The sequence below is a fragment of the Zootoca vivipara genome, chromosome 4, assembly GCF_965207765.1.
Source record: "Zootoca vivipara chromosome 4, rZooViv2.hap1.1, whole genome shotgun sequence".
Lineage (NCBI taxonomy): Eukaryota > Metazoa > Chordata > Lepidosauria > Squamata > Lacertidae > Zootoca > Zootoca vivipara.
This window is the reverse complement of record NC_142587.1, coordinates 73090179-73112822: the sequence shown is the minus strand read 5'-3', so window position 1 is coordinate 73112822 and position 22644 is coordinate 73090179. Positions and strand designations below refer to the sequence as shown.

Below are 22644 nucleotides of genomic sequence, written 5' to 3'. Positions count from 1 at the left end.
TTCTTGCATCCAACTATATTCCATATCCATATAGTTAGAACAAACAGGGACAAGGATTGCTGGAGGAGACTGAAGAGAGTGAGCTTGTTTCTTTTGGAGTAAGGCTGCTTGCTTGCTTGCTTTTCTGAGCTGTTTCAAAGTTTGATAGATTGATAGCATGCCTCAGGGAGTGACTGAGTGCTTTGCTAGAGGCTTGATTACTTGTCCTGATTACTTTTTTTTCATTGCGGGCCTGAGGATGTGTGTGGCTGATTGCTCTGTGGGAACACAGGATCTGAGGGGGAGGAGTTACAGCAGAGAGGAAGCCAGGCTGAGAGAGGAGTTAGCAACCAGCAGTAGTCAAACTTAGCTCAGGGCAGATCCTGGGAGCTTGCCACCAGACATCACAAACGGCTGTTTGTGAAGGTGTTTAGCAGGGGAGTATAAGGGGGAGGCACCGAGTTCTGTCTCTTGGTGTGCATAGGACCAGAGACATGGAGGGTGAGGGAGCTGCTGCAGTGACCTGTAACACCTGCGCCATGTTTGTCACCCTACCCAAGAACAAGCAACAGTACAGCAAGCGCAAGCTGGAAAAGAAGGTGCAGCAACTTGAGGCCCACCTAGCCATACCTCAAGCAACAGGACAACATGCAGAGTTACTTGATAGAGTAAGACAGTCACAAACCATTAGGGCTTGTCATTAGAGTTGCAAAATTGCTTCCATGCTCTCACCTTGGACACCAATTCTGGGCTTATTAGCAGTACATGTGAAAAGGATCTAGGAGTCTTGGTGGATCACAAGCTTAACATGAGTCAACAGTGTGATGCAGCAGGAAAAAAGGGAATGCTATTCTAGGCTGCATCAACAGAAATATAGTGTCCAAATCAAGGGAAGTAATAGTACCACTCTATTCTGCCTTGGATCACACTTGGAATACTATATCCAATTCTGGGCACCACAAATTTAAGAAGCATGTTGACAAGCTGGAACATGTGCAGAGGAGGACAACCAAGCTGATCAAGGGTCTGGAAACTAAGCCTTATGAAGAGCGCTTGAAGGAGCCGGGTATGTTTAGCCAGGAAAAGAGGAGACTGAGAGGAGATATGACAGCCATCTTCAAGTGTCTTAAGGGCTGTCACACAGAGGAAGGAGCATGCCTGTTTTCTCCTGCTCTATAGGGTAGGACTCAAACCAATGCCTTCAAGATGTAAGAAAGCAGATTCTAACTAAACATTTGGAAAAACTTTCTGACAGTAAGAGCTGTTCAGCAGTGGAACAGACTCCCACGAGCGGTGGTGGACTCTCCTTCCTTGGAGGTTTTTAAGTAGAGGTTGGCTGGCCATTTGTCATGGATACTCTAGCAGAGATTCCTGCATTGCAGGGGTTTGGACTAGATGACCCTTGGGGCCTTTCCAACTCTTAAGATTCTGTGATTCATGTACTAGAAAGTATATTTCAGGGTTGTTCTTTTGGAGAGGTTTCTCCATCCCATGCAGCCATATAAATGACAGAGCTGATTCTTCCTGCTCCCTGCAATGAATTTTCTTTTTCCTCATGCTCCAATCAGAGTTCAGAATTTCTTATTCTTAAAATAATAAATTTATTGTTTGTTTTGCAATTTTTGGATTGTAAGGCTACAGGCAAAGTCTTGTTTATTTTTATCTTTGTATGGAGTTTATCCAATTAGACATGTCATAAATAATGGCAATGGTTATTGTTGTTGTTGTTGACTTCTGCTGTTTTATATTTATATTTAATTCTCGCCTGTTAATGTGTATCCTAACATGAAATATTTTCAAATAATCTTTTATAAATTAACTATGAGATACAATTGCACTCGTCTAGAATGATTTCCCAGGGTTTCAAGGAAAAAAATGTAAAAGTAAATCGGTTGTAACCAGAGATACAGCTGAATCACAAGTTGTTTATATCAATACTTCGGCTCAAACTTGTTATCTTGTTACTGTGGCCTGGAAGTAATTTATTGTTTGACTCCCCAGCTAGGGTTTTTTTGCTTCCAATAAATAATATTTTGAGGTTCAGCTGAGAATACCTTTGAAGTACAGTAAATATAGAAGTGAAAGTGTTACTGTTTCATTCACTCAGTGGTAATGATGCTAAAGCATGTGTGAGAGACTGAGCTTTGGAAGCTGTGTAACGGGTGGAACTGTACGTATCGATATTCAGTCCTTAGTTTAAAAAGCCTCATTAAGTCAGCGTTACCTTTCAATTCATTTCTAAAATCTTTCATTTTAGATGAGAAGCCCATATGCAGAATCTAAGAGGCTTACTCTCTTACAAAGAAATAAGGCTGCTAAGCTGCTAAAAATCTCAGTAGCTTACTATAAATGTTCAAATAAAAAATTAGTAATTTTAACTGTATAACCTTGAAGTATAATGAAAATAATAATGAAAGGCTAAGAAGAATCCTAGCGGAAATGCACTTGGGTCCTTTTGGAAAGTAGGATATGGGCAAATCCCTTGTGCATAGAGCGAAGAGTTTGGGGATGGAAACCAGTGGAGTATTTTGGGATAAGCCCAAAGATTAATTGACGTATGAAGAATTCTGGTCATAGAACGTATATTGTACATTTTATTCATAGTTTCTAGAGACTTGATGTTGATTAATTAATCTTTTCGGTGGGGGTACTAACTTGGCTGTATAGCTTTGCCAGGTCCATACTGTATCTGATTCATATGCTGTGCAGAAGCAGCATAACAGACTGATTTTATTTCTTGGGCACCATGCCTTTCTACCTTTCCATGTCTTGTCTTAAGGGGTGAGATGTGTACATGGGAAGTGGTGTGTTCTCCGTATGCAAGGCCAGAGGGCACCTTTCCCCCCAGATAATGTGTCCCTACCTCCACCCCTTGAGCAAGACCCACTTCTCTGGAATGTGCGAAGGTTGTTCATTGCATTGGAGAGAAAAAAGGATGCTAGAAGTGTGGTTCTTTTACTAGGAACATTTACCATTTTGGAAAAGTTTTCTATTTATTTATTTATTTATTTAGGAGTGTGTACGAAGTCCACAGAGACAAAGCCATTGCTGTTTATAATTCAGAGTGTGGGGGGCAGGCAAACGGGAAAAGACAGAACATCCTGTTCCTCTTGGACTGTCCCATCCCACTACAAGGCATCTACCAGAAGCGGCCCTGTGAGAAGGAATCCAGGAGACAGAGGCAAGCAAAAGCAAACCAGGTGGCTGCTGCCACTGTTGCTGGGCATTACTCACTGGCTGAATCACCTTGTCCATGCACGTTCCTATGACCCTTGTGAGCGACCCTTGTGAGACTCCCTTTGGGAGCCTCATACTCCCAACAGGGTGCCCCAAGGCAGGAAGGTCGAAGGGGAGTCACTTACGGACTCACTGTTAAGACCGTGTTCATGGAAGACAATCTTACTTGGCTACGAGTGATTGCAAAAGAAGCAGCAGCTGGGTTTTAGTTATTTCATAAGTGCTTATGGCATCCCTTTATCTGCATAATGATATTATACATGAAGCATCTTCAAAGTAGTTCTAAAATTTCTTTGTAGACTGTTGTCTGCTTCATATCCACTATGCATTTTATAGGGCAACACTACAGTAGTTACTATTGATGTAAAAATTGGGGTTTGGCTTTTGCTGCCAAACTCCCATGGGACTCTGAGTCTTCTAAGTCCATGATCGGTCAGAGAAGAATGGATGAAGGCAGGATCCAGTGGAAAGCAAGGTAGATATTTATTTTTCTGTTGCAACAGAGTCCCCGCCCCTCCTTTGCAAGAGAGGGACCCAAAACAAAAGTGTGCAGGGACCTTTAAAGACTTTTGACATTGCCCAACCCCTTAGCCAAAGACTACCCTAAAAGGATCATACATACATCATCGGATAAATTCTGTCTGCCATGATACCTGATAAAGATCCCTGATTGCATTACCTGGGCAGCCTGGCCATTCTTTTGTGATGGTTGTTGTTGTTTAGTCGTTTAGTCATGTCCGACTCTTCGTGAGTGATGGTAGATACTTTAGTTCCTGAATCCAGGTCACAGGCTCACCCTATTCATACACAAATACATCTTTAAGACAGGATTTGAAGGATTTGTAAGGATTTGGCAGAGTCAAAATGGCTTCAGGATTGCTCTGTTATACTATTACAGACACGTGGTTTATATACTTGTTTATGACTATTTGTTCTATATTTGAGACATTCAAATTCTTATAACACTATGCTAACCAAAAAAGTGACTTGATCCCAAACCAGAGAGCTTACATTGGATAGGAACTAAATTTGGAGGCTTAGCAGCAGAGCAGCAAATGCCTGTCTGTTGCTTTGTGGAAACCTCTCTTCTGAAGTGCTGTCACTTTAAGAGAAACGTTTTTAGTATATTGCTTTTCTAAAGTACTCTAGTATAAACACTGCACTGGAACATTTCATTAGCATTTGGAGAACAATAAAGAAACAGGGAGTTTAATAGGCTAATATGTTTTAGTGGCCTTAGTAGAACCCTACTTAACACAGTGGGATTTTCTACGGCACACAGAGGTAGGAAACTGTTCTGTATACATTTACTGTGTGGAACTTCCTCCTTCTGGGCAGCATGTGGTTTAGAGCAAAGAGAAATAACTTTCCTCCTGCAGCTCACCAATGAAAGAAGCATTTTTAAATACAGTGTTTTGAGAGCGAGATCTAAATTTGTCCCTGTGAGGGTCAGGGGCCAAACAACACGGCAGTACTTTGTAAAGAACTATTTTTCAAACATAGAGGTAATACGAGATAGTTTGAAATTTTGCAATTGATTTGTCATGAAAAATCATTGTGATGCCCATTGAGACAGGCTGTCAATATTTAAAGATATAAAAACCCAAGTGCAGAGGCTGTATACATGTGAATACTGGGATCATCATGTCTTGGGAGTTCCTTATCAGGCATCAGGTTAACCACTTTTAAAAAAAGACTGCTGAACTAAATGAACTACTTGGTTTGATCTGCAAGTGTGTTTCATAAAGATCAAGAATGATAATTTAAGATATAGTGAGAAAAAATGGGGGGACCCCATAGAAGTCATTAGATATAATATGACTTCGGTACTAGCTTGCTGAAATGCAACCATGTTCTGGTGATGTAATGCAAAATTCACATGGAAGTACTTGGATTAACTGTGTTATGAGAAATTTTTAAAATGGAGTGATGGAAGGATTGTTTACAAGACAGCAGCCATGAAGACTACCAAATTTTGAATGCAGTATCAAAATAAAACATTCTTTCCTTTCTGTGATTAATTTTTTCTTTTTGTTAAAAGATCTGCATGTCAATTTAAGCAACCTATGAGCAATTATAAATGCATATTGCAGAATCAAAATATGAGATTTGATAGCTGCTCAGAAGTTGACTGGAATAAAATTCAGGAGATGACATTTCAGTGTGGAATTGAGAGGCATTAACTTTGAATTTGGGTGTTGCTATTCTGTCCAGAAAAAAGAGTACGTTTAACTCATAGTTTTGGATTATAGTGGTAATATTCTGGGCAATTGTTAAAGCTTCCAGAAGGGAACTATTAAGTGCCTGTAATGGGCTTCTTCATCTGAGTTTGCTCGGGTCTAGGCTGCACCTCAAGATAGAATCCCTCTCTGCAAGTTCCTTAAGATCTCCCAAAGTTATTTTCTTCTGTTTTGTTTAGCTATTTAGCTGTGGTTATTTTGAAGATTTATTCTTTGGGCCAATTCTATCTATCTATCTATCTATCTAATCTATCATCTCTGGAACTTACCATAAACAACTGCCTCATTCTCTAAGAATGGCAATGGTGCCCACATGAAAGGTGCCAGAACTTTCTCTCTCTCTCTCTCTCTCTCTCTCTCTCTCTCTCTCTCTCACACACACACACACACACACACACACTCACACACACACACACACACACACACACACACACACACTTTAACTAGTTCTAAGAGCACATCCCCTTTAGCAAATGCAAAATGTGAATTAGATGATGAAGGATATGTCTTCAGCAATTCCCACTACAGTATTGCCCGGAGGAGGTAAGGAAATCACCATGATATTAAAAAAAAAAATCCAGGATTGTCTGGTTTTCAGAATAAGGTTGTCCATGCAGATATGTGCATAAAGAAGATAAAGGCTAGTCATATGAATGGGAAATGTATTATGTGAATTATTTATTCATCCTAATTATTTCTGAGATAGCAACTGCCTCCTTTTTAATCTGAGCATATCATCAATTAAACCTGCATCATCACTTTCTCAGACCTGTTTTCAGCTTAGGTGTACTTTTTAAGGTAATAAAATTAAGAGTTTTCTTGGGCAGAGCACTAAATTAATGTACTACAATGACATGACACAGGAATGGGTGGGCTCTGGCAACATTCAGAATTAAGGTTCCATCCCTGATTCTTTCCATTGTGCATCATTCACTGCACAGTTGGTTACTGATTACTACTGTTGAATCAAATATTTCCAAAGCATTATGCCTGTCATTGATTTTGTCGATGGGCACAACATTTATTTATTGTATTTATAGCCCACTCTGCTGCTAAGCAGCTCAGAGAGAGTTCATGTGGTCACCCATTTTAGCAGTGATAGTGGTTAGCATCAGCGGTTGCTTGTCTTATTTGTCAAATCATAGGAATTGGAAAGTGGACAAAGTCAGGGCCGGCTCTAGGTAGAGTCCCGGTGGCGCAGGGTGTCAGGGCGCCAGCCCGGTAGGCTGGGTGCTGCGCAGCAAAGCCGCGCGGAAGCCATGCTGCGCCCTGCGAGGGCGGGGGCGCCGGAGCGATCTCCACCCCTCAGCGCCAGGGCGCACGACCTGCTCGAGACTGCCCTGGACAAAGTTATGCAGTATCAGTTTTCTTTTCAATTGCCTTGAAAACTTTCTTCAAAGAAGTATGTTTCTTCTAAGCAGAATGTTATCGCATACCCCCTTGTTAATCAATGCTAGTTTGTATTACTTTCTTGTATGGTATTTCCTGTAACAGCATTCTCCAATATGGTGCCTTTCATATATTTTGGGCTACAGGCCGGCCCAGACAGCATGGTTTATGGTCAGGGATAATGGGACTTACAGTCTAAAGCATCAGGAAGGCATGAAGTTGAGGAAAGTTGCTGTATGGTTTATCCAGCCTTGTCCAACATGTGTCCTTCCATATGTTTTGGAATTAGAGCCATACTGGTTGGGGCTACTGTGGGTTGTGCTTCAAAACATCTGGAGATCACTAGGTTGGGAAAGGCTGCTTTTCCTCTCTATATAAAAAAATGAACCATGTTTAGTCTCCATGTGCTCATCACTTTGAAACATGCAAGTATGTTGTGGTGTAGTGGTTAAGAGCGGTAGACTCGTAATCTGGGGAACCGCGTTCGTGTCTCCGCTCCTCCACATGCAGCTGCTGGGTGACCTTGGGCTAGTCACACTTCTCTGAAGTTTCTCAGCCCCACCCACCTCACGAGAGTGTTTGTTGTGGGGGAGGAAGGGAAAAGGAGATTGTTAGCCGCTTTGAGACTCCTTCGGGTAGTGATAAAACAGGATATCAAATCCAAACTCCTCTTCTCTTCTTCTTCTTGTATGGAAGACCAAGGCCATCAAGTGAATAATTTGGTGAAAATGAAATTCTGTGCATGCTTACCTTGAATTCCCGGCAGTTTTCTTTAATATTAAGGAAGCTTGTTTTAGTTAGGATATTGGCGGAGGTGAGGGAGGAGCTCCTTTACTCATTGCCGGCAAATGGTAGATTTTGCTCAAAAACTTAAGAAATGTTTTCATGGATCAAACCAAAGCTCCATGTAGTCCAGGTTTCTGCCTCCAGCAATAGCTCAGGTTGCTTATTACAGTATTGAATTTCACAGGTCCCCGCCCTGCTTTTTTCATTTTCATGAAATATTATTTTCTTCTTTGCATTCGTTTTAGTTTTGCCCTTCATAGCCTTGGTTTTTCTTTCATGATTTGTAAAAATGTTCAGTTTGATTAACATTGTACCGGTACCAGTTTTCAAGAGTGACAATGCATTTCTTCACCTGTTATGCCAATAATTATTAATAACCATCCCCAATTACATATTTCCTTGGTTTTCCAATAACACTATTAATTTTCATCCTGCCATGACAAATTTCATCTAAATTATTTTACTATTATCTTTATGCACTTCCTTTGTGGGGACTGTGTGAAAACCTCTGCTGGAATCCAAACAATTTATGTCCGGCACATTTCCTTTATCCACCCACTTTCTCACTAATGTACAACACCGATCACGCTGAAATATTTGTTTGTGTTGTAACAGAACAAATGTAAAGGTGCTGCTATGGTTTTATGGTGGAACCCTGTTTATCAACTGGTATTATTACTTTATGCATTGGAGGTAATTTGAGGCATGGGAGACAATACCATTCAGTATGAGAAACAGGATTGTAAAGATCACAGCATTAAGAGAAACAAATCCTAATGCTTTCTATGTTGTGACAACGTGAAGATTATAAGGAAAAGTCATGAAATGTATTGAAGCTCTCAGAATTTCCGTTTCATTTCTGCCATACAAAGAATTTATATCTTTAGCAAAAGAATTATTTGGGCAAGGCCTCTCAAAAGCTGCATGCTGTCAACTGTTCCTGTTCTTTGGGAACATAAACAGGATCTAGGGACAGCTTGTGCAAGAAAACAGTTGGAATAGGGAATATTATAGCTTCTCTGCAGCCAACTTGATTATCGTCATCACCCTGTGTACGAGGAAACTGTCAAAGAGGCATTGTGAAGAATCATAGAATCGTAGAATTGTAGGATTGCTTGATTCTACCTCATCAACAGCTGTAAGAGTGGCTTAGGATATTTCACAGCCCAAGTCCAGTTCCTTTTATGCAGCCATTAAACTTAAGGTTTCTTGTTACTGTGCTGCATCACAATGGACTTCCTGATCAGCTCCTTATTACAATCTTAATATCTTGAAAATCTGATATTGATTTAACTGTTGGACACAGTTGTGAAAGCAACCATTAAATATACATTATAGTAGTCTTTTATAACCTGGCACCCTCCAGGTGTTTTCCCCCACCTACCATCAATAATGGTTGGTGTAGTAGGAGGTGTGGTTCAAAATATCTGGTGAGTGGCAGGTTGCTAAAGGCTGCATTATAGCCTCTGTTAATGCCTTCTTGCATTCAGTTCTGAAACTTTAACTGTTACTACACCCTTTTGCATATTTACTGTTTAAATAATATTTTTTTTAAAAAAAATACCTCAGTGATGAGAATTTATCTGGGGTAAAAAACAAAACAAAAAATACTTCATAACATTAAATGAGTAATGTCTGACAGGGGGAACTGGGTTGGTCAATGGAGCAATGTGTTGCAGAAGATGGTACAGTCTACAAACTAGTACTGAATTGAGCCCAATGCATTTAACTCTGTTTAGCAGTTCTCTGTGTCTCACTGCATGTGGGTGTTTTCATCTTTGTTACAGTCATGTGTAAATATCCTACTGAATTATGGGAGAAATTTTAAGAAGTGTTTGCTAATGCATGTGATTGAGCTTCATTGAAATTACAAATTCAAGAGTAGAGCTTTTTATTTATTTAAAAACTCTGTGCCCCACCCTTCACCATTATTCTCTAAGAGTGGCTGGCAATCACCAGCATAATTAAAACAATAAAGCAACATGTCATGAAAACAGCAGAGGTACACTCATCACAAAGGGTACTAAAGCTAAATCTCATTGGTTGTTTTTTTAAAAAAATTAATCTTAGCATCTTTAGATATCCAGAACAAGTTTACTTTTTCACTTTTCTGTCCTTCAAAATTACAGCTCTGGCTAATTGTGTAATTGCATCTTCAGAGTCAAATATTTGGAAATGTTTACAGGTAATAGTCTACAAGAGGCTTTGCCAGCCTGGAACCTCCAAAATCTTGCTGGACTTCACATCATTCCTGATGATTGACTATGCTAGCTGGGGTTGATGGCAGCTGGAATCTAACAAAATCTGAAGGATGTGCAGGCTGGTCTACAGCTTTTGAGGGGCGGATTCTGACCTTGACAAGAGGTCCATGAGGTCTTTCTCTGAACATAAGTTGTGTTGATATTTAGTCCTCCGGTGGTTAATTATAAAGTGGAGACAAACCATGAGCCTGGGTTTGGTCATAATGTTACTCAAACCATGTCTTAGCTCTGGGTAGCACGGCATCAGCAAGGCTGTGGAAGCAGCAGGTAAAGGTAAAGGGACCCCTGACCGTTAGGTCCAGTCGCGGACAACTCTGGGGTTGCAGCACCCATCTCACTTTACTGGCCGAGGGAGCCATCGTACAGCTTCCAGGTCATGTGGCCAGCATGACTAAGCCGCTTCTGGCGAACCAGAGCAGCGCACGGAAACACCATTTACCTTCCCGTCGGAGCGGTACCTATTTATCTACTTGCACTTTTACGTGCTTTCGAACTGCTAGGTTGGCAGGAGCAGGGACCAAGCAACGGGAGCTCACCCCGTCACGGGGATTTGAAGCACCGACCCTGCGATCAGCAAGCCCTAGGCTCTGTGGTTTAGACCACAGCGCCACCGATGTGAGAACCCACATAATTGTTTGTTTATGCTTAGCCATGTATTGGCTTAGCATTGCATACGAATTGAGAGTGCGTGACCAAACAATTTATAAATACTATTAGGGAGAAACATATAAAGAACCTATTTTTATAAATGAAAATGGCATGGAATTGTTTCAACAAGGCTTGCATGTTACATTACCGTGGTATGATTTTGCCCATCATGTAATGCCTCCATAGCATTGGGGGAAATGGTTACTCTTGGTTTCATTGGTTCATAATTGTTCAAAACTGTGTGCAAATGATATCAAGTTCTTTTCATTAGGGAATAACTTAGTGAGTACAATATTAATAATTCAAATTTGTAATTGATGAATCACTTCATATAGCACTGACCCAAAAGTAGTCTGGCTTGGCATTTATTAATGATATATTTTGATTTTTTTTAAAATGATGCACCTGATGATTTACATACATTTTTCACAGATACTTTTTTTGCTGAAATTTCTTATTATATATGTCTTATAAGAGCTGATCATGAAATTAACACTATACTCCTGAGCTGCTTCTTAAAAAAAATGGGGGGGGAAATGAAAATACTTACAACAAACAATCCCCATATAATCCCCAAGCTTCTTTACTAGTGCCTGTTATAACCTAAGTCAGTGACATTAAAGAGAATCCCACCTTCCCTTTCTTTTTCTTTTTCCAGTTGCAACTGCATTGCCAATACTGTAATTATTAAACAAAATGCAGGATTGGCATAACAGACTTTCAGTGTGGAAAAATAGTATACGAAAACCAATTTCACTTCATTCCTATGCCCAGCTGCACCAGTTTACATTTCACTGAAGTCAATATGCACATGATTGCATGCAAGATTTCAGCCTTAAATGCTGTAATTTTTAGATTCATGTGACTCTGGGTTTGTGGCGACATGTGGTTGACTGTATGAGGGCTGTCTTTGTGTGCTTAAGGAAGCTGTAAATGTATATTACCCAACACATACCCACATTTTAGTGCTCCACCAGTAACTTTATTTCTTTTTCTGTAGACCAGAAAATGAATGTACCCATTGGAAACTCTGGACATAAATGTGTAATCTCATGACCACTTCACCAGGAACTTTATCAAGCCACCCTGTGTACCCCCACAAGCTTGTGGTTGTATGAATTGGCTCCCTATAATGTCTGGTGGTGAAGCTTATATAGGAGGCATCTTTGTTTATAAATATTTGTAAATGTATTCTGCCGTGTTTTGTTGTTGTTGAATTATAGATAGTCAGGATCTAGTTAACATTTTGGACTTTATTTCTTATTTTATATTCTTTCCCTTCTATGTTTTGCTTGGTTTTTTATGTATTTTTGTTACAGACATATAAAAACCATGGAATCCTACTATTCCTATATTTATTTTTCTTTTTGTTTATAGCATAATAATCACTGACACTTTTAACACACATTTGAAACGATGTTATCCATTCCTGTGGTTAAAAAAAAACACCAAATCCTAAAAGGTTGCTGCTGCTTCTCCCATTCTCTTGAAGAACTATTCTGTAATTTTGCATAAAAAATGAGATTTACAACCAGTTGTTTTGAACAAAAATAGTATTCAATGTATTTTTCATTTCTATGCAACAGTTTGAAATTTAAAGATACTATAGAGCAACCTTTTTAAAAAATTGGGTTGTGGGTGTAATCCACATCAACAATGAAGTCAGCAGCAAATCTATAAAGCTTGAAGAATTTGTTTGTGTTGCCTGACACTATTTAAAAGTGCAAACTCTCTTTTATTACAGTTTCATCCTAAAATGTCCCTAGTTTTGTTTTGTTTTTTATTGCTCATTCCTCCCACAATCATGGGTATGTAATTTCATCTGTCTTTTTTTAATTGTTATGCCTGATTCTTTTAATAAGTTAAATTGTTGATATAAAGGTGCAGGAGAATTTTTTCTCCCCCTTTTTTGCCACGCTATTTGGAATCCTTTAATGTAGAGCTGTATTTTTCTGTTCTGAATTGCCTTCTTTATTTCCTTTCTTCATTACAAACTACTCTGGAAAGGGCTTTTCTAACTAAAAAAAGAAGAAGAAAAAGAAGCTATGCTTGACTGATAATGCATTGCTTTGGATGGTGAAACATTATGAAAGTTTAATTTTTAATTAAATCTGAAATAGCAATTATAACTGAAAGAGATTTTAACCTGTTTCTTTTCAGAGTGCCTGAAGTTACATTTTAGATGCTGAAATCATTGCACCTTAAAAACAAAAAAGATTGAGCTGCACTGCATTCTTGTAAGTAAAAGCTTTTTTGGTACCTTTTGTCAGTCTTTCTTTGACACAAAACTGTTAGCATAGTAACTAGACTTGGGGGGCAGCGGTCAGGCTGTCCTTGAATAGGATTTAGGAATATTTTGTATATAAAACACACATTTTTGGAAATCCAAATGGTGCTGGATTTTTTAGTGTGCTTTATGTCAGACCCTAAATTGTTAATCTATTGTGCTGGCTGTTTCAAATTTCATTAGGAATGGTGTAGAGCTTTTTCTCCGTTGACATATATTTTCTGTCATCCCGTCATCAACAATTCTTGCATTTTGGTACAAGGAAGGATAATATAAAGTATCAGAATGGCATCAGAAACAGTACTCTTTCTCCTTTGTGATGTCAAAATAATTTTTTGTCCTGTGCTGTAATGAAAATAAAAAAGAAGAAATAGCTTCTTGTGATACCACAACAGAATTCAGATGCCTCAAAGACAACTGAAGTTGCATAATTCCTTGTGTGTGCATTGAGGGTACTTATGTGCATCGGCGCCCATCTGATCTATTGTGGCATAAAACAGTCAAAATGGTATTTCTTCCCCCCTTTAATAAGAAAAGAAGCTATTTATAAAAACCCTATTATTCTATAAATGAGGAATAGGCAGACTTCTGGCTTGCAGAATCTTCTTTGTTTTTTACTATAACTCCAAGGTCTGCCAGCTGGATCCTGGTGCAAAATAGTGGCTCGGGGTGGAATAAACTTAGAATTAATGAACAGGTTGCCGCTGACCACATTCTCAGCTCCGGGATGTTATCAGGACCCGAACTAAGTGCATAATGCTTTAACACAATTTCTTGATCTATGGTTTATTGATATTGGGTAGCCATTGTTACATTTATTAATCCTGTATGCTTACTTCGTTCTTCACTTGTATCAGTGGTTTATCTGTACACAACTTAGGGGAAAATAATTATAATACGGTAATGTATAATAAGGAAATAATAATAATAATTCCTGGTTTCCTGCCCCATTTCTTGAGGGAGATCTTTTTGTTGTTGCTATTGTTAGTTTGGACTGAGGAGTTGGAAATCCTTTCAAATTTTCTGCAGATCATCCACAGTAGTTTCCAAACTACCTTTTGTCCTCTCCTGCTAAGAATAAATGATAATTTACTAGTTTTAACAGCACATTGAAGAACTATCACAGTGCCTCTCTTAATTGTTTTTCACACGATCATGCAATAATCTACCTTCCTATTGTAAATATACCAGTAGTGTATATCTACATGCACTGTTTTCTATTCATCCCTAATATCAATGTGGCCCGTGCCTTACCCTCTTTCCCATTGCCATCTAACCTCTTCTCTTGAACTCAGATGCTTGACTTTCCTTTTCCTTCCTTCTGGCAGCCCTATTGTTATCTTTGTCAATTTCAGTTTATACTCCTGACTGTGGTCCATCATCTCATCTCCAATTACTGATAATTTTCTAACCCATGTATACAGCAGTGGTGGGGAATCTTCAGTCCATGGGCCTAATTAGGTATGACAAGGATTGCAATTTGACCTGCAAGGTCATTTCCCCCAAGCCACGCACACCTGCCCCACACCTGGTAAAAATGCAGCTGCAAAGAAACAGTTGGGAACCTTAAAGCAGACTCCTAATTGTTCCTTGGCAAATAGGGTTTGCGTTTGGTGCCTTTTGCATTTGGCACCACATGTAAGCCCTGCTGGGATTGTTTCCATTTGGGAGCTTGTAACCTGCCAAAAAGTGAGATTTGCAAGCACCACCAGTCAGCTGTTCTTTGCCTGCAGGGGTTGATTTCAAACCATGTAGACAGAGTCAGCTGGGTTTGCAGGCATCACCCATCATCTGTTTGGTGGCACTTGCAAACCCCTGTGCAAAACCCCATGTTGTTCAAAATCAACTGAAAATCACTTGTTCGCTTTGCCAGATTACATCCTTGCCTGATCCCTTTTCTGTACCTTTACCAGTTTGTAGGTGCCCAGCACTACTGGTCTCATACATTGTTATGAACCTGCTTAGAAATATAGGAGGCTTGCTTATACCAGCAAGTAATATCACCGGTCCACCAAGTTTGGTATTTTCTACAATAACTCATAGTGGTTCTCCAGTAGTTTTTCCCATACCTACCTGGAGATGCAGGCATTGAACCTGGGACCTTTTACTGTGGTACCTCGTGTTACAGACGGGATCTGTTCCAGAGGCCTGTCCATAATGTGAAAAGCCTGCAATTTGAAGCACCGCGTCTGCACAGGCGCACAGCACGATTTGGCGCTTCTGCGCAGGCGCAAAGCACGATTGGTGAAACACAGAAGTAACCCATTCCGGTACTTTCGGGTTGCTGTGGGATGCAAGATGAAAACACACGACCTGAAGCGGGCGTAACATGAGATATGACTGTACATGCAAAACATGTGCTGTACTGGTCAGCTGTTGTCTTTCTCCATGTTATAAAGATGCAAAGTAGAAATTGGCCCTTGTTTTTGACCAGTATGATCAAACTGACAATTGCAGGCAAGTGAGTTGGTCAAATAATAGAATCCATCTTCCAAATTTAAGTTTAAGTATAAACAAAATTGTAGTTTAAAGTAAAAGCTTGTGAAACACTGCAAACCAGCCTGTGTTTCTCATTAAAGATCAAAATGTACAGCTGGATAATGAAACCCAGAAAGTTCTAAGTTCTTCCCAAGTTGCTTTTTTATTGCACACTGCAAACCGTTATGCTTCAACAGCTATGAGTTTCCTCCTTTAAACATTAATGAATTTGCTTTGGAAGTCAAGGATACCACATACTTACAGGTGCATAACGACCCATCCTATATAGAATGCAAGCCAAGTATTGGGCAAACCATGTCATTTTCTGTCCAGACTTCTCAACAACTATATCAGAACAAAAACAAACATAAAATAGACCAAAATTTATTCATTTTTGGCACATAACCCATTTGTGTGCATGTGCTTGTCAAAGGTAACAACATATTTTACACTAGAGTGTACTGTCCAGATAGTGAAGCATATGCAAAATTTCTAGTACATTGTTTTCACTCCCTGCAATCCACCTAAGCTCTTGGAAGAGAGTAGAATATAAATTTATTTAAACAAACATAAAGCTTCTCGCTTTTAAATCCTGCAAAGAATAGAGAAATGGGGGCGCTATTGACAATTGCAGTTACACATAGATTGACAGCCTTGAGCTAATTCTCCCAAAATGTAAAATTGTCTTTATTAGACAATGAAATAAAATAAAATCCAGTCCTCAAAGCGAGATGTTTTTGGAGGGGTTTACTCACTAGGCTGTATCTTATAGAATGTAGATGCTGGGGGAGTATAGATGAGGAAGCAGAGGTTAATGCTGGCTGAAGATGGCATGTTTTGATCGAATTAATACAGTGATTGACAGTTTAGTGCTAAAAGTGTGGATATACCGCCATTATTAGAGATTGATCAGAACAGCTGACTGGGCAGGGTGTGGCAGCAAGGGTCTGACACCACCAGGGTAGGCAGGAGTGGTAGTAGCTTGAATGAAGGGGTGGAGAAATCATTATAAAAGAATCATTGGGCAAATATAGCTAATACATCAGAAGAAATGAATAATATTCAAAATGACCTTGATGGAATGGAAGACTGGGCCAGGACTAACAAAATGTAGTTCAGCAGAGTCAAAAGTAAAATTATGCATGAGATAGCAAATGCACAACATAGAATGTGTGTTAGCAGTATGATAACAGCTACAAAAAGGCTAATATGGTTTTGGCTTCATTGAATCATGCTACTTCAAAATCATAGGCAGTAGTAGTTCCACTTCTTTCTGTGGTAGTCAGACTTCATATGGAGTACTGTGTCCAGTTCTGAGCATTACGCTAGAACAGGAATAAGTCCAGAGGGAGACAACAAAGATAGAGGTATGGAAAAGAGAAAGAGAGGTATGGAGAAGAGAACGAATGAGGAGAAACATGACAACACTTCAAATCCCTGAATGATGTCACACGGGAATAGACGTAATAGTCTTAAGTTATAGGAGGATAGATTTTGGTTCAACATTAGGTGAAATGTCTTTTTTTATTTAAACAATTTATATACTGCTTAAATCACAGTAGTATCTAAGCTATGACAGGAGACTAAAACTGAGTTTAAATTTAATCAAGACTATAAAATCAGAATTCAGATAAAGGCCTTCTGGAATAAAATAAGTCTTCAGTAAGCACCTGACATTCAACAGGGAGAGACCCTGTCTGACTTAAATTGGAAGGGAGTTAACAAAATTGGAATTGGACCATAATAAGAAACAAATGTCTCCTTTGAAGTTGAACCACACTCTTGAGGTTTGACATTACGAGCAGTTCAGCAATGGAATCAGTTACTTTGAAGGCTCTCCTTCAGTGGAGATCTTGAAGAAAACGTGAGACAACCTTCTTTGGAGATGCACTAGCTGTGGTTTTCCTACATAAAGCACATGTTTGAACTACGGTATATGGCCTTCAAAGGCCCACTCCAACTGTGATCCCATGACATCAGTAAGGGACCCTAAGGAAGAGGAGGGAGAAATGAAGCAGAGCAGTTTGGGCTTGGGAGACATCGATGACAACAAATGGCATGTAACTATGTGGAGATGCAATGCAACTTCTCTGTTCAAGGTCATTTGGGGCCATCCCCCATTGGACCTGTAATGCTTTGAGAATGGAACAATGAAATGTAATTGCATAAGAATGTACAGAGCCAGTGATGAAACAAAATACGAAAATGTATGTCTTAGCCACAGGGAGAGAAGGCTGCTTTGAAGTTTTTCCTTTATTTCGAACTGAAATTCATTATGAGCAGATGTTAAAATTTCTGTCTTGGCATCTGGGTGATCCCATTACATGGTAGTTCTTATGTAAGTAGAAGAAAGCTTGTTATTTTTTTAAAAAAAAATTGTAAGAACTTTTATTTTTATTAAAGCTGGAGCATTATATCTTATTGAGAAAATATGGGGCAAATTGTCAGCTGGGGCAAATCAACTAAGGTCTACTGATCTTCATGGACTATTGTCTGGCTGAGTTAACTCCTCTCCCTCATTCTGAGTATTACGCAGCACCAGATGTTCTAGGTGATTAACAGGTCAATAACTGAAGAATTTAAAAGAATGCTATTAAGAAAAAACTATTTAGTATGAACACTACTGATAGTGACATCTATGCACTAAGGGGAGCTACTGCTACTCCTGTTATTGCAATTATTTGCCTCTTGGATTTCTTGTGTATTGCTAATGAAAAATGGCTGTGTTTGGGTATACTTAACAATATGAAGTAATGTTAACTAAAATTTGATGAAAGAAAATCTTAAAACATAAGCCAATAAATCAAAGACTGCATTTTATTATTGGGTTTTTTCCTTCCAAGGATATATCATGGGACTTAACTATGAGACCTAGAAAATTGTTTTTTCACAGTATTAGTTTGAAATATTTTTGCCTGATTTTTATCAGTTACAGGACAGATTCTGAAACTAAAGGGTTTGGAGACCTGTATCAGTTTTGGACTCTGATTCCATTCTGGTCTTTGTCATTGTTCTGCTTTGATAAACGTTTAACGTGGATATTCACAATGAATAAGCAAGTTTATTAACATTTGTAATTCATTATTTTTAAATTTGGACGAAACAAGGTTATAGAGAGTACGGAACTAGATGGAGGACAGTTTGCATTTTTGTCCATTCATTCACGCTTGGAAGCATTAGAAAACAAACTTCCAGAACTCATGTCAATGTAACATGGAATACAAACATGCTAGATTATTTTTGGGCATAGTATATCAAACATCATAATGTCAATTTCCAAAGGACCTGTCTTTCACAATGATGCTTTGAGGAGAAAGAAGCACCTCCAGCCTTCAAGCTTCACACTGAAGGTTTCTATATCAGGGTCCGATAATAATCATAATTGTACCCAAACCCATCTGACTAGGTTGCCCCTGCCACCCTGGGCAGCTACCCAGAGTGGCAGGGGCAGATATAAAAACAGATATAAAAACACAATAAAACATCAAACATTAGGAACTGATGGGAGGGTGATCGACAGGGTGGACACCACTACCAAGAATAGATAGATAGATAGATAGATAGATAGATAGATAGATAGATAGATAGATAGATAGATATGTTCTGGGACAGACACTTCCGGGGCTGACATTAAATGCTGCCCCACTTGTTAAGGTGGCATATTGGGAAGAGGACAAGGCAGCTGGATCCTACAGCGGGCTCATCCATCTAAAAAAGTCCTTCCTCTCCCCACAGAAAAATGTCTAGCAGCTGATTCTTCCTCAGGCCTGGATCCTGGTCATGCTAAGAGTAGCCAAATACTAGCAGGTAGAAGAGGCTTCAGTTTCCAGGAAAGCCAGCTCCTTTGAAATGCATAGAGAGAAAGCACTGGGGTGGAGGAGGCGAGGCTACACTGGCTCATGCAGCAGCCTTAATTCACTTGCCAAAAATATTATCACCTAGGAGGCTTCCTTTGTAGTGATGTTTAGTTCTGCAGTAAATCAGAGTCAGCCAGATATTGCAACTAAAACCAATTTAACATTTGCAGGAAGCTAGCATAGACCAACTTCACAGTACAGAACTTGATATAACAAACTCAGGACATGTGCACACATATTCATTCGCATGTTCATTCATAAATCCATTCTACCCTGTTCCCACATTAAAGTATGGTTTTATTTTTTAAAGATCCATATGGAACTACAGATACAAGTACATATTTTTTCCTCAGTCTATGCATTTCAAAACACATTTTATCCTAAAACATTATGTCCGACGGGACCGCCTCTCCCTGTATGCCCCGTGGAGGACCCTAAAGTCCATAAATAACAATATTTTGGAGATCCCGAGCCATAAGGGGGCTAGATTGGCCTCAACTAGGGCCAGGGCCTTTACAATATTGGCCCCGACTTGGTGGAATGCTCTCTCACAGGAGACCATGGCCCTGAGCGATTTTACATCTTTCCGCAGGGCCTGCAAGACAGAGCTGTTCCGCCTGGCCTTTGGGCTGGACTCAGTCTGACCACTATGTTTTCCCTCCCTTATGGTTTTGATTTGGGCCATTTTAAAATGAGGCTGCATTAAAAAATGTTCTTAAATCTAAATTGTATTTTAATCCACATTTTAATCAATTGTTTTTTCTTTTTACGTTTTATTGTAATTGTAATTTTATTGATGTCAGCCGCCCTGAGCCCGGCTCTCACTGGGGAGGGTGGGGTATAAATAAATGTTATATTATTATTATTATTATTATTATTATTATTATTATTATTATTATTTGGCAGGGGAAGGTGTTATTGTTGCAAATGTTGCTTTTTTAAAAGCCAATGACACTATCTTCAGAGAAGTGCAAAATCTGAAGGATAGTTACATTCTGGTCTGTGTATTAGTCCAGAAGGTGCGAATTCAGTCAGGTCCCTTTAAATTTAGATTGAATTAACTTATTCTCCATTGCACAGTCAGGCGGAGTCCCCCCCAGTCCCCAGGGCAGCCCCGAGGGAATAATGTAGGACCACGTATTTATGGGACTAAAATTGGCCACAACTTTATTAAAATTCAGATGTAGGAAGACCTTGGCACAGGCATTGGGCGTATATCCCTCCCAGCCCCCAGCCGGGGGTGGGGTGATCTTCAGGGTTGTCCAGCATGAGTGGGGGTTGGGCTAACTCTGGAGAACATATGTTCAAGCAGATAGCCCACCCCCCGATCGCCGCCGCTGGAAGGGGAGGGCAATAATCAGCCAAGTGGCATCGCCAAATGCCCCCCTTTTGGCCCGTTTACGGGAACCCTGTTATCGCCACCGCAATAGGGCGGGGAGTCACCGCCCCCACGCCCCTCCCCTTTATGTAAATGACTAAAGGATTCCGCCCAAGGCCTGCATCCGCCAAAGTTGTGACGAATTGCTACGGGAAAGGCGAAACCTGCCAATGCAGGGAAAGTCCTTTCCAGCCCTTTAACAGCGACCGGTCGTAGCAGCGCCTGCGTGCGTGTACGCTGTGGAAGAAAAACCTGAAAAGCAAGAAGCCTGTGGAAGTAAATAACCTGTAAAGGAAGCATAAAGTTAGGGAGTGGAGGGTGGGAAAGCTCTGAATCCGTCGGCTGCTTCCAAAGAATGGCTCCTCTTCTTTGTGTGCAGGTAAGCCTACCTGATCCTACCTGGCCGATCCCCCTGGCACGCCTCCCCTCGGCTGGATTGGTCGGCTGACTGAGTGGGCGGTGACTCCAGCCTCCAGCCTCAGGTAGGCAGTGCCAGCCTCCAAACTTCCAGGACTGCCTCAGGGATCCCAGGGGGGGCTGCACGCGACTGCATATGTTGGGGAAGCGGTCATTCCTACCCAGCAAGTGAAACTCAAATGTAGGATTGCACTGTGAATGTCCTCCAGCATAGTGTGGCAGTGTAGTTGTTGAAGTTGTACTGGTTTCATCATCTTATAATTTAGATTCTGTGCCCTGAGTTACTTCAGGAGCAGTTTCTTGTTGACATGACACAAATGGTTCTTCCAAGTTGATGAGATGTACATATTTTATTGTTTCTAAGGCACAGAGATCACAAGTGTGAAATGAAATATTGCAGGAGGCATAAATGTGAAGAGATGACGGTGGAATTTGCATTGGCTTCACTTCAGCACAGATGGTGAAAAACTTGAAGCTACTTTTGGGTCCTGAGACCTTGCTCCTTAGGCTAATAAATAACGGAAGAAATGGGGGAAATTAATTCCACTGAGATCGAATGATTCATACTCCTTAAAAATATGAGCCATGGGAAATCTGCCTGAGTTTCACTGTGTTCTTGTATGCTTTGAGATATTTATTCATTACAATAGCATTTCTAATCAACAGTTAATCAGTTAATCAAAGCTTAATAATAAGAAATGCACTCTAAGTGCAGCATAGGCGTTCCATGTTTACTGCAAGCTAGAGTGCAAGACTCATCGTAACTTCATCACAGTGTAATGTGCAAACGGGACGCGGGTGGCGCTGTTGGGATGCGGGTGGTGCTGTGGGTTAAGCCACAGAGCCTAAGGCTTGCCGATCAGAAGGTCAGCGGTTCGAATCTCCGCGACAGGGTGAGCTCCCGTTGCTCGGTTCCAGCTCCTGCCAACCTAGCAGTTCGAAAGCACGTCAAAGTGCAAGTAGATAAATAGGTTCCGCTACAGCAGGAAGGTAAACGGCGTTTCCGTGTGCTGCTCTGGTTCGCCAGTACCGGCTTTGTCATGCTGGCCACATGACCTGGAAGCTGTACGCCAGCTCCCTCGGCCAATAACGCGAGATGAGCGCCGCTCATCAGGGGTACTTTTACCTTTACCTTAATGTGCCAAACAGTATTTAAGTCTAAAATGTTTCACTAAGAAACATTGTGAGGTCCAGGAGGTATCTGAATCTGGAACTGGAGAGGTAAACTTGACCTTTACCTTGTAGCTGGAATATTATTATTATTTTATGTTAAGCTTTCCAGTTCAGTACCTTAAGCTGTATTATAAGAAGAGGATATGACACTATCTGGCAAATATAGCAGCTTAATTAATAAGTTCTATGTCTTATCTAACTATTAGAAAAAGGCAAATATGAACAGAACCCAAATTAGCTTGGATCATTTGAGGACACATTTTACTGTGGCACTGAAGAGGAAACTTTTCTCCTCAAAATTAGGGCTGATTTTGGCCTGGTTTAGAATGGTGAAGAAGCTCACTTGAGAAAGTGGTGCTTTATGCAGAGGTCTCTGAAAGACAAGGTCAGTTCTCCTGCTGAAAAAGTGCCAGCTGTTGTGTTAGAACAGTTTTTTTAAAAAAAGAGATAGAACAGAGTGGGTGGTTATGCCATATTTCCTTATACAACAGCACACAGGTGAAATGTCATCAAA

At 40.1% G+C, this 22644-nt stretch overlaps 1 protein-coding gene across 26 annotated transcripts in view; it reads left to right on the top strand.

The window, feature by feature from the left end:
• Nucleotides 1–22644, top strand: part of ZBTB20 (zinc finger and BTB domain containing 20) — a 520201-nt gene that overhangs the window by 160827 nt on the left and 336730 nt on the right. For 19 of the 26 annotated variants that reach the window (XM_035115408.3, XM_088668206.1, XM_035115410.3 and 16 more), the window contains one exon: nucleotides 12701–12777. The exons of 5 other annotated variants lie outside the window; for them this stretch is intronic. The gene's annotated coding sequence lies outside the window, so the exon portion shown is untranslated. Of the gene's footprint in view, nucleotides 1–12700; nucleotides 12778–20919; nucleotides 21023–22644 lie in introns of all 26 variants that reach the window. 2 more of the 26 variants (XM_060273755.2, XM_088668204.1) reach the window with 1 other exon arrangement.